This window comes from Dama dama, chromosome 8, assembly GCF_033118175.1.
Source record: "Dama dama isolate Ldn47 chromosome 8, ASM3311817v1, whole genome shotgun sequence".
NCBI lineage: Eukaryota > Metazoa > Chordata > Mammalia > Artiodactyla > Cervidae > Dama > Dama dama.
Window position 1 is genome coordinate 29863 of NC_083688.1, and position 13966 is coordinate 43828.

Consider the following 13966-nt stretch of genomic DNA (forward strand, 5'->3'; position numbering starts at 1 on the left):
TTGAGAGTCCCTTGGACTGCAAGGAGACCAAACCAGTCCATCCTAAAGGAAATCAGTCCTGAGTATTCATTGGGAGGACAGATGCTAAAACTGAAACTCTAACACATTGGCCACCTGATGTGAAGAACTGACTCATTTGAAAAAACCCTGATGCTGGGAAAGATTGATGGCAGGAGAAGGGGATGATAGAGGATGAGATGGTTGGGTGGCATCACTGACTCAGTGGACATCAGTTTGAGCCAGCTCTGAGAGTTGGTGATGGACGGGGAAACCTGATATGCTGCAGTCCAAGGGGTTGTAAACAGTTGGTCTCGACTGAGTGATTGAACTGAACTGAACTTGCACCATTTCAGGAAGTGACTCAGTTTACCCAGGTATCTTTCAAGTATACACCAATGCATGGCATATATTAAACCTCTGATTGTTTTTCTCCAGTTCATCTCCCTTTCATTATGAGGATCTCAATAAAGAACATCAAAGGGTAGAGGGAAAATTATCTTTCCTTTCATATAATGCAACACAGTAGTATTTAGAGATACAAAGGAATGAACCACCAACCCATTTATAAAAAAAAAAAAAAAGCATGAATCTAACACTTACATTACTAAGTGAAGCAATCCAGCCTCAAGTGCTACACACTGTACAAACTTATAAGACATTCTAGAAAAGGCAAAACAGACATGATAAACAGTTTATGGAATATGTGGCTGAAATATTTCACATGGTATTGTAATGATGAATACCTGCCACTGTGCATTTGTCTAAGCACATAGATTTTTGTTTTTAGAACCCAACAAGTAAATTATTACCTATTTACATTTATTTATTTATTCCAGTCAAAGACTGGAATACAGAATTTAACAAAGAATCGAACTAATTGAGAAATGTATGTAAAACTTCAGGACTTACCCTGGTGGTCCAGTGGTTAAGACTTCACATTGCCAATGCAGGAAAGGTGGGTTCAATTCCTGCTCAGGGACCTAAAATCCCACATGCCATATGTCACAGCCAAGAGATTTAAAAAAAAAAAAAAAGGAATAAAAAGAAAAAAACCCACTCTTAGTGGTAGGACAAAATGAGCTGACCTAAGTTCACTGTGGAAATGAATGGAATCTGCAGGCCAAAGGCAAAATGTACCATGCATAAACAATGGGCTCTGTAAGTTCTTTCCTATGGGATGTTGCAGCTAACAGGACTGAAACTACTGTATCAGTCATCAAATGGAACAAGCACTGAATTTGATAAATGACAAGTAGTGGAAGCCAGGTTTCTTACCACTGGAGTGGGAAGTTACAGGCAGACAAAGGGAGAAGGTTACAATACCTGTGTCAAAACAGATCAGATTGGAGTCATAATTATAAACTATCTTTAGCCTAATACAGAAACACATAGGTCCCTGTGAAAATCTTCATAATTGTGTGTATGCATAGTCTGGGATACATGCATATGTGTTTTCATGCATTGTCTGCTAAGAATAGTAAGTTCTCATATGCAAGTTTTTATTACCATTCTCTAATAAGAAGGAATAAGTGTTCTTTTTTTATATAAATGTTCTTTAAATATGTGGCTGATACTAGGACTGGGACCGTAAATATGTAACGCAAGATAATCTTAAAATATGAGAAGAAGTACCAAAAAAACCCCATGAAAGCTGAATTATGTAAAATAAAAACAGGAGAGCATGGGAAAAGCTCTCAATAGCCAAAGCAAGAATAAACTAAGCAGTGTAATAACATAGTGCTGGATTATAACCAAAAGTGTAAAATAATTCTCATGTGTCCAAACTGGTTTTAAAAAAAGTTACATAGATTTTATGAGTAGTGCTGAATAAAAACCTCTATGCAGAAAGACTCTAAACAATTGATACAGACACTCAGCTGTCCATCAAGTATGTGAAGCTAACTCCCCTCTCCTCAAGTGTGGATCCTGCATTATGATTTCCTCCTTAATAAGGCACACAGGATGGACATGGGGAAAATCAACAATAAAGACAAATTAAAAATGTTGGCAAAAATGTACAGAAATTGGAACTCCAACTTTATTTGTGGAGATGTAAAACAGTGCAATCAGTGTGTGTAAAACTTCAGCATTTTCTCAAAAATATAGAAATATAATTATCATATGTTTTGGAAGCTCCACTCCTAGATATACATAGAATTTAAAAAGAATTTAAAACAGTTGTTCAAATATAAAGTTGCATACCAATATTCATAGCAGCACTGTTCTCAACAGCCCAAGGTAAAGACAATGAAAATGTCCACCAACAGATGAATGAATAAGCAAAATAAGGTAGATCCATCCATAAGATGCATTACTCTGCCATATAAAGGAATATAGTAAAATAGAGCCACAGCTGCAGAAAACAGTAGGGGGCTCCTCAAAACCAAACACAGAGTTAACATAGAATCCATCCATTCTGGTCCAGTAATACACCCAAAATATTTAAAACCAAGAACTGGAACAGATATTCGTATCCCATATTCATGGCAGCATTATTCACAGTAGCCAAAAGGTGGAAGCAACACAAGCATTCAACAGATGAATGGATAAGCACAGTGTAGTATATGCACAATGGAATATGATTCAACCTTTAAAAACAAGATAACTCTCACACATGCTCTAATGTGAATGAACCTTCAAGTCATTATGTGAAGTTGAAACAAGGCCGACACAAATGGAAAAATGTTCTATGATTCCAGTCAAGATATCCATATAAGACAAATTCCAAGTAGAATAAGGTAGCCAGGGATTGAGGGTGGTGAATGTTTAATGGTTACAGTGTCACTTAGGGAAAAGGAAAAGATTCTGGAGATAAATGGTGAGGATATTTTTACAACATGGGTGCAGTATGCTATAGAAGTGCATACTTAAAATGACTCAAATGATAAATATTATATGTTTGTAATCACAATTAAAAAATGATACAGGTTACAACATGGGAAAGCACTGAAAACATCCTCAGTGAAAGAAGTCACACAGGAAAAGCCATGCAGATCATAGTCATCTTGTCACTTTAAATCCATGAAAGTTTTTGACATGAGGGAAAGCCCCAGTGGTGGTCCCAGAAAAAGAAAACTGCATTAGAATGGAGAAAGACATTTGCACAAAGTTTGGGCAGCTGATGCAAGTTGAAGTGGTCCTATGGATAGGATTGAAATGTGGACACCATAACTACCCCCCATTTGGGGGTTATGGGCTGGTTCCCTGAGAAAGTCACCCTGTTTTGGGTAAAACACATTGCATTTTTTGGTGTAAATATAGAAAACTTTGTACCACTATTTAAACTTGAAGCTTTTGAAATTTTACTAGAAAGTTTCAGTACAACCATGTAAGTCACATGCCAGAAAATCAGAGATGGCATCAAACATTGCAATAGGGTCCAAGACTTAACCAGACCAAATTCAACTAAAGTAGTGATGCTAATTACCTCGTAGTAGTCCACATGGTATCAAAAGTCACCGTAGGAAGAGTAGCCACCATGCCTTGGGTGCTGAGGATGGCCCTGATGGAACTGAAACTGTGAGATGTCTGAATTCTAGTTTTCCATGTAACACTACACCAAAGCAACTGTCAGAACTATAAAGTGAATTCAGGGACTTCCCTGGCAGTCCAGTGGTGAAGATTCTGCACATCCACTGCAGGGGGTCCGGGTTTGACCCTCAGTCAGGGAACTAAGATCCAACATGCTGAGTTGCATGGCCAAAAAATAAATCAGTACAACTGCAAGATCATGTGTGATTCTCTACAGTAACAATGAACTATCAGAGAGAGAAATTAAGAAAATAACCCCCTGTACAATTGCATCCCCCCAAAACTAGAAATTTAACCAAAGACTTGAAAGAGCTGCAAGCTAAAAACTGCAAGACACAGTACTCAATTAAACTGAACAGATATGAAAAGATATCCCATGCTCATGGGTGACAATATCGTTAAAATCTCCATTCTAACCAAAGTAACATACACATTCATGCAATCACTACCAACATCTCATTAACATTTTTCACAGAAACATAAACAATGTTAACATCCATGTGGAACCACAAAGGACCCAGAAGAGCCACAGTGACCCCGAGAAAGGAGAACAGGCTGGCAGCATCTCCATCCCTGACTTCAATCTACATTACGCACCTAAAGGCACCACAAGACATGTGGAACTGTATCAGAAACAGGCAGAGATACCAGAGAGCCCAGAAATAAATCTACAGGTTCACGGTAATCAATTTACAAGAAAGGAGCTAAGAACACACACCCAGGAAAGGACAGTCTGCTCAATAAACCATGCTGGGAAAAACAGACACCACACACCAAGGAACAAGACTGGACAGGATTCTATACCGCAGACAAAAACTGACTAAAAACCCACAACTTTCCACATCAAGCCCTAACTGTCCTGAGTCCTCTGAAGACAGACACTCAGCAACAGCCACACACAGAAAGTTTCTTCCCAATTCTCCTCACCTTTTCCTTCAGCGTCACCACTTCCCTGCAGGTCCTGAGGAAACCAGGCTCCTGTCAGACTCGACTGAACCCCACAATGTACCAAAGATGAAGCCCCAGCAGGTCCTGAGGAGACCAGACTCCCATTAGCCTGAACTGAACCCCACAATGTCCCAAAGCCAAAGCCCTAATGGGTCCTGAGGAGCCAGACTCCCATCACCCTGGATTGAACCCCAAAATGTATCAAAGCTGAAACCCCAGTAGGTCCTGAGGAGACCAGACTCCCGTCAGCTTGAACTGAACACCACAATGTCCCAAAGCCAAAGCCCCAGTGGGTCCTCAATGGCCAGAGTCCCATATCCCTGAACTGAACTCCAAAAAGCCCCAAAGCTGAAGCACCAGCAGGTCCTGAGGAGACCAGACACCCATTCAGCCTGAACTAACGCCACAATGTCCCAAAGCCGAAACACCAATGGGTCCTGAGGAGACCAGACTCCCTATCTTCCTGAACTGAATCCCACAAGGTCCCAAAGCTGAAACCCCAGTGGGTCCTGAGGAGACCAGCCTCCTGTCAGCAGCCACACGCAGGTGCTCAGTCAGAGCGGGATTTCCGCCTGGGGTGGGGGTGGGTCAGGGAGGCGGGCTCCTCGCTCCCTGCCAGCCAATGGGAACTGCAGGTCAAGCCTCCCTCACTCGCGCAGGCACAGCTAGGCGGAGACTCCGCCCCTCAGGGCAGTTCTGCTAGGTCCATTAAACTGTGGAAATTCAAACTGGAATATTGCCAATATCCAAAACTTCTCCAAAATAGTTAAGGAATAATTAACTTGAAACTGTATAGAATGAAATGTAGTCACCAAATTTACTCAAATTTATTAACAGACATTCAAATTTTGAAACTGTCAAAATTGTGGACATAAACATAGAAAAGCTACATGACCCTGGGTTTGGTCTGTATATCATGAGTTTTGAATTTTAACACACAAGCTGTCAGTCCACAAAAGAAAAATATCGTGGACTTTATAGAAATAAAGATGTCTATTCTGAAAGACCTCATTCAGAAAATCAAAATACAAGCCACAAACTGGGAGAAAAATATTTGCAAAATTCATATCTAATACAGGATTTGGACACAAAATAGACAAAGACCTCTTGAACAACCCTATAAACAATAAGTAAAGATCTGAACAGACACCAAGCCAAAAAAAGTTATACAGATAGTACAAAACAGAAACACGCTCAACAGCATACACCATTAGGGAATTACAAATTAAAGTCATGAGCTATCACACTACACATATTAGGGCTGCTAAACTCTAAATATATGACAATACCAATTGCTGGAGGCTGAGGAACAGCAGGAACGCTCCCTCACTGCTGGTGGGATGCACGCACAGCCACCTTGTAACACAGTTGGGCAGTTTTCTGCAAAGCTAAACAAACCTCACCTTGGGATCCAACAATCGTACTTCCAGTATTTAGGGAACAGCTTTGAAAAATCCATGCCCAAATGCAAACAAAGATGAACTTAGGCACAGCAGCACTATCCATAATAGTTAAAAGCTTGAAGTAATGGGGTATCCTTCAATAGATGAATGCATAATCAAATTGGGGTATATCCATGTCAAAGCAAGTAGAACATGCCACCCCAAAATATGCCTCTCTGCTGTGAGGATTGCTTAAGTTCACTTCCATGGGGGAAAAAAAAAAAAGAGGGCTCTCCGGAAACTATGCAGCAACTGCCATATTGTGATTGACACTTACAACAGAGAAATCTCTGCATTTGACGGTTGTCTCTGTTTGTACCAGAAATACAAAGATAATTAAAACTCAAGTAACTTCAATGCAAAGGTCCCGACTTAAATCTATAAACAATTATACCCTTCCTTACTGTGTTTTGTGTAATTACCTTCCGTAACAGGCTTCTCCCATTCTTCAGGGTCTTCTGTGTTTAGCTGAAGATGGTATTTAAGGCGATGACCTTGGACGTTTCAGGGAGTGACTCGGGTTTCTTTGGTAGCTCCCCTGTATACAGAAGCTATTTGTTGTTTATGTCACTGAGTCGTGTTCGCCTCTTTGCGACCCCGCGGACTATAGCCCGCCAATCTCCTCTGTCCATGGGATTCCCCAGGCAAGGATGTTGGAGTGGGTTGCCATTTCCTTCTCCAGGGGATCTTCCCAACCCAGGGGTCAAACCCAAGTCTCCTGTATTACAGGCAGATTCTCTACCACAAAGCCACCAGGGAAGCATAGAGGAGGTAAGCTTCTGTTTATCCTCCTGGTAATTTGTCTTTTATTATGGAAGGGCAGAGTGAAAATTGTTTTTCCTTCCATACACATGCAATGGAGTATTACTAATCAGTAGTAAGGAATGAACCACCAAACCTTGAAAAGCATGGTTAAATCTCATGTGCATATCACTCAGTGAAAGAATACAGTCTGGAGAGACAGCACTCAGTATGACCTCATTTATGACATTCTAGGAAAAACAAAGCTACATAGATCACAAGCAGATCATCTGCTGAAGGGGACTGAGGTATTCCCTGTGATGCTTTAGGACGGACATCTGTCACTATGCATTTGTCTACGCTCATCGATTTGTATAGCCCAAGGGATCAAACAATCTATTCAAGTATAGTTATTTAGAGTGTAGGAGAGTCGCAGGACAGAATACACAATGCAACAAAACCTAACCACATTAGAAATGCACGAAAAATATACCTCACTGTAGGAGATGGGACAAAATGTGTTGACTGTGGAAATGAATGAAATCTATACACAAAAGGCAAAATGGCCTGCACATAAACACTGGGCTTCATTTTTAGAGGTCTTTCCAGAGTGCAGTAGCTAGCAATTCTGAGACCACTGTACATGTAATCTGAAAAGGAGAAAAGAGCTGGCAAATGCAAATGGTGGGGGCCAGGCTCCTGACTGCAAGAGTGGGAAGTTACAGATAAGCAAAGAACAAGAGGATGAAGCTGGGCCCCTGACCACCACTCCTTATAGCTCTGAGTTGTGTGCAACAGGACCACCATCACCTGCACATAGGTGCTATAACCCACCTGCCCCCTCCTGGCCTTTCCCCTTCCTCCCTGCGATGATTCCAGTGACATTTCCAGCCTGCACCCCTCTCCCAGGCCAGGTGCATCTGTCCATCCACAGCCTCCCCATCTCATCCTGGGGACTAACAGTCCCCTCGAGGACTGCAATCCTCCTGCTCCCCATGCCCAGGAGGCAGCCCCAACTTCTCCAGCTGCTGAGCCAAGATACCTGGTGTAACCAAGCAGGAGCCTACGGGGCCCATGCAGGACAGACCCTGTCCCATATCCTCTGCTGTAGCTCCTCTCTGAATTATGAAGATAATAGTATCTGAGGCACACTCAGGGAGTTGTTTTACAGATGCTAAAAGCCCCACTGAGTGGAAGAAGTTAACTACTTGATGAGCATGAACACGTCACCCCCAGAGTGTCCAGTGCCTGAGGATTTGTGAGGTTAGCCGCCTATTACCTCACCAACCAGAGAACCGTGCACCAGCAAATCACATACTCTGTGACCCCCTCCCTCATGTGGCCTGTAAACTGCTTTCCTGAAACCCTTCAGGGATTTCGGGATTTAGAGCAGGAGTTACCTGTCTCCACGTGTTGGTGCCTTTACAGTTAATGCTGCACTTTCCTTTACTGCAACTGGTGTCAGGCGACTGGCTTTACTGCACTCAGGTGTGTAGACTCAAGTTTGGTTCAGTAACATGGAGGCCTCCCAGGTTCCCAGTTCCTTGTGCCCCAGGGACTGTCAGCTCCTTCTCCAGGGCATATGGCCAAGCCCCACACGAATTCCTCTCTACACCCATGGCCCTGGCCCAAGCCTAATCCCTCCATCAGGCTCTACAAAGCTCCCTGCCCTCACAGTGCATCTCATGTCCCACCCAACATGGTCTTTTTGATGCCTGAACAAGACCATGTCCTGCTCCTCCCTGTGATTCCCCTCACCTGATGAAGCCAGGCCTTGATCCATTCCAGGTGACTCCAGGATCCTCATTCTCTCCAGACCCCACCTGTGTGGCCACTGTCTGTGCCCATCTATATGGGCCTGTGGTGATCTCCTAAAATAAGGGTTATTTTATACACAGATAATGGGATGAATGGTGGACCCAAAAGATATGTCCCTCCAGAACACGGGAACAGGGCCATATCTGGGCAAAGTGTCTTTGTAGATATAGTTAAGGATCTCAAGGTAAGGTCTAGGGTTAGGGTGACCTTCAATCCAACTGACAGAGTCCTTATAAGAGATGAAAGAGGACACAGACAAGAAGCCTTGTGAAGATGGAGGCAGAGATGGGAGGGAGGGGGCCACAAGCCCCAGGACCCCTGGAGCCCCAAAGCTGGAAAAGGCAGGAAGGACCCTATCCTGGAGCCTCTGGAGGGACCTCAGCCCTGCGCCACCTTGATCTCAGGTGTCTGGTCTCCAGGACTGGGGGAGGATGAACTCCCGTTGTTTTAAATCACCCAACATGTGGTCGTCTGTTAGAGAAGCCACAGAGAACTCACGCAGGCCCTGCTCTGTGGGACCCTAGAAGTGTGGGTCTCACTAAACGAAGATGGAGGCTGGATCACAGAACGCTCAGAGTCAGCACTGGGCCCTCAGAAAGGCTGCTAGAGAAGCCACAGAGCGCTCACACAGGCCCTGCTCTGTGGGATCCTAGAAGTGCGGGTCTCACTAAACGAAGATGGAGGCTGGGTAACAGAACCCTCAGAGTTGGCACTGGGCCCTCAGAAAGGCTAAAGCAGTGGCTGGACCCCAAAATGTTGAGGGGCCAAGTCTGAACCCTGTCCCTAGGGGTACTGGCTGCACATGCCTCCCCAGGTTCTTACACCTGTATGTGGCGTAGTAAGTATCTAGTCCTGACTGAGGACATTTAATGTCACTGTTCACATTGCTCATTAAGAACCCACAAGTTACACAGGTGAAAATCCAACTGGGATGCTTGCTACACCAATGAGCAATTCTGAAGATGGTCGGGGGTGGGGACTTACATGCAGATAGCAGCCCTTCCACTCTCCCACCACTCCTCCACACTCCCCACCCCCTCCTCCACACTCCTGACCCCCTTGTCTACCCTCCCAAACCCACACCCCCACTCCCACAAGGATGCTCCTCAGTGGGGAGCTGGGGGACCACGCAGAGGCATCTTGAAGTAAATGCTGCCTGATCCCTAGGCTAGCTGCTCCTGAACATTCTCCACCCAGCCCAGTTAAAATACTCAAATATGTGCAAAAAAAATTAGAGATACCAAGGGAACATTTCATGCAAGGATGGGCTCAATAAAGGACAGAAATGGTATGGACCTAATGGAAGCAGAAGATATTAAGAAGAGGTGGCAAGAATATACAGAACTATACAAAAAAGATCTTAATGACCCAGATAACCATGATGATTTGATCACTCACCTAGAGCCAGACATCCTAGAGTGTAAAGTCAACTGGGCCTTAGGAAGCATCGCTATGAACAAATCTAGTGAAGGTGATGGAATTCCAGCTGAGCTATTTGAAATCCTGAAAGGTGACGCTGTTAAAGTGCTGCACTCAATATGCCAGGAAATTTGGAAAACTCAGCAGTGGCCATAGGACCAAAAAAGGTCAGTTTTCATTCCAATCGCAAAGAAGGGCAATGCCAAAGAATGTTCAAACTAACACACAGCTGCACTGATTTCACATGTTAGCAAAGTAATGCTCAAAATTCTCCAAGCCAGGCTTCAACAGTCCATGAACCAAGAACTCCCAGATGTTCAAGCTGGATTTAGAAAAGGCAGAGGTACCAGAGATCAAATTGCCAACATCCGCTGGATCATAAAAAAGCAAGAGAATTCCAGAAAAACATCTACTTCTGCTTCATTGACTATGCTAAAGCCTTTGACTGTGTGAATCACAACAAACTGTGGAAAATTCTTAAGCAGATGGGAATACGAGACCACCTTATCTGCCTCCTGCAAAACTTTATCCTGGTTAAGAAGCAATAGTTAGAACCGGACATGGATCATTGGACTGATTCCAAATTGGGAAAGAAGTATGTCAAGACTGTATATTGCCACCCTGCTTATTTAACTTACATGCAGAGTACATCACGAGAAATGCCAGGCTGGATGAAGCACAAGCTGGAACCAAGATTGCCGGAGAAATATCAATAAACTCAGAGATGCAGATGACACCACCCTTATGGCAGAAAGAGAAGAGGAACTAAAGAGCCTCTTGATGAAAGTGAAACAGGAGAGTGAAAAGTAGGTTTAAAAGTCAACATTCAAAAAACTAAGATCACGGCATCCAGTCCCATCACTTCATGGCAAATAGATGGGGAAACAATGGAAACTATGAGAGACTTCATTTTCTTGGGCTCCAAAATCACTGCACATGGTGACTGCAGCCATGAAATTAAAAGATGCTTGCTCCTTGGAAGAAAAGCTATGACCAACATAGACAACATATTAAAAAGCAGAGACATTACTTTGCCAACAAAGGTCCATATAGTCAAAGCTATGGTTTGTCCAGTAGTCATGTATGGTTGTGAGAGTTGGGCCATAAAGAAAGCTGAGTGCCAAAGAATTGATGCTTTTGAAATGTGGTGTTGGAGAAGACTCTCGAGAGTCCCTTGGATCAAACCAGTCATTCCTAAAGGAAATCAGTCCTGAATATTCATTGGAAGGATTGATGCTGAAGCTGAAGCTCCAAATCTTTGGCCTCCTGATGTGAAGAACTGACTCATTTGAAAAGACCCTGATGCTGGGAAAGATTGAAGGTGGGAGGAGAAGGAGACGACAGAGGGTGAGATGCTTGGATGGCATCACTGACTTGATGGACTTGAGTTGAGCAAGCCCTGGGAGTTGGTGATGGACAGGGAAGCCTGGCCTGCTGCAGTTCATGGGGTTGCAAAGAGTCAGACACGACTGAGCAACTGAACTGAACTGAACTAGAGAACATTGAGTTAAAATCATGAGGTATCACACCACACTTATTAGGACTACTAAACTCCATATACATGACAATATCCACTGCTGGAGGAGGAGGAGTAAGAAGTCTCCCTCACTGCTGGTGGGATGTATGAACGGCCACTTTGTAACACAGCTGGGCAGTGTTTTCCAAAGCCAAAGCACTGGATCCAGCAATCATGTACTCAGTGTTGTCAACTGCTTTGAAAATTTACCCCAAATTCAAACAAGGATGCAATTATGCACAGCAGCACTATTCATAATAGCTAAAAAATGGGAAAAAAAATCAGCATATCCTTCAACAGATGAAAGCATAAGCAAAGTGGGGAACATCCATGATAAGATAAGTAGAATATACCACCCGAAAATATGCCTCTCTGGCAAAAGGATTATTTCAGTCTAACTTTAAAAAAAAAACAGAAATCTCAGAAAACTAAGTAGCAATTGCCCTTTTGTGAAGGACATTTACAACAGAGAACTCAACATATTTAAGGGCTATCCCTCTTTGCACCAGAAGTAGATGATGTAACTCTCAAGTAATTCTTATCAGTGGAGAGGTCCTGACTTAAATCTACAACAATCTTACATTTCTTTACTATGTTTGCATAACAACCTGTCATAACAGGCTTCCCCCTTTCCCCAAGGTCTTCCTTTTATTTTTCTCTAAAGAAAAATAAAAGGTGATGGCTTTGGACATTTGAGGGAGTGACTCAGGTTTCCTGGACAGTTCCTCTATGTACAGGACGTATACAAGTTATTAAATGTCTGCTTTTCTCCTGGTGATGTCTCAAACTCACTGCTTTTATACAGGAACTGGAGAACGAGGCTGGGCTCCTGAAGGCCACTCCTTCTCATCTAAGTTGCTTCTATCAGTGTTGCAGTGAAAAGGAAAAGATAGAAATGATTTTCTTTTCTTTCCTGAGAACAAAGAAGATAAAGAGAAGAGTGAGCAGGCCGGATCCCTCCTAGATTTTCCTTTACTGCTCCTAATCTGTACTCTGTAGATAAGTCTGCTTTTCTGCTCCCTAACTCTGCTTGAGCTACATCCTGCACCTGTTCTCCTTTAACCCCATGCTACTTACATCCTGGTGCTTGCCTTTACCACAGACCACCCCTTGTAGTTTTCCTTCTTTTTGCATTTCAGAACCAGAGACAAACAGACCTAATTACCAGGCTACCTGATACCAGCTCTGATTTTTGTGGGGTTTTATCTCTGTTGTTATTTTATAATTTTATTTATTTATTTATTGTCTATTTTTGGCTGCACTGGGTCTTTGCTGCTGTGTGGACTTTCCTCTAGTTGAAGAGAGTGTATTCACCTTGTTGCAGTGTGAGGGCTTCTCATTCAACTATTGAGCCTGTGCTTGAGACCCTGGGAGCCACAACTGCTGAGCCCATGTGCGGCAACTATGGAAGGCCACACACCCTGGAACCTGTGCTCCACAACAAGAGAAGACACTGCAATGAGAAGCCCTCACACCACAAGGAAGAGTAGCCCCCACTCACTGAAACTAGAGAAAACCCATACACAGCAACAGACAGTGCAGCCAAATATAAATGAAATAACTAAAATCAACAGTTTTAAAAATTAGGGTAAAACAGATAATCAACATATACTACTGTATAGCACAGGCAACTAAACTCAACATTTTGTAATAACTTACAAGGGGAAAGATGGCAGAGTAGAAGGACATGTGGTCATCTTCTGTGAGAACTCCAAAATTGCAACTCGCTGCGAAACAACTATTGGCAGGAGAATGTTGGATTCCACCAAAAAAAGATACCCCACATCCAAGGGCAAAAGAGACACCCCCAATAAGATGGCAGGAGGGGCAAAATCGCATTTAGAATCAAACCCCATGCCCGCCAGAGACACTTGGAGGGCTCAAACAAAGCCTTGTGTGCACCAGGACCCAGGGACCCCACAGAGACTGACCAGGCCTGCCTTTGAATGTCTGAGTGTCTCCTGCTGAGGAACAGGTCAGCAGTGGTCTGCTGCATGGACAGAGGCTCTGGCTGCAGCAGACCTGGGTCATGCAGCATGTGGCATAAGCCCTCTTGGAGGAAGTTGCCATTAGACCCATCACAGAGACACTGAGCAGACAGCCCACAAACTGTAGAACAATTATACCAAAGAAATTCTCACACTGTTAAGAAAGTTCTAGGACCCACAACAGATTTTCCAACCTGGGGATCTGGCAAAGGGACTGAGAAACCTCCAGGGAATTAGACGTTGGAGGCCAGTGGGATTTGATTACAAAACTTCCACAGGACTGGGGAAACAGGCTCCTGGAGGACACAAACAAAACCTTGTGTTCACCAGGAGCCAGCAGAAAGGAGCAGTGTCCCCACAAGTGACTGAGTTAGAATTCCCTGTGAGAGTCCAGGAGTCTCTGGTGGAAGCATGGGTCAACACTTTGGCCTCAGGCCAAACAACAGGGAGGGAACACAGCCTCCCCCATCAACAGAAAATTGGATTAAAGATTGCTGAGCATGGCCCCGCCCATCAGAACAAGACCCAGTTTCCCCCATAGTCATTGTCTCCCATCAGGAAGC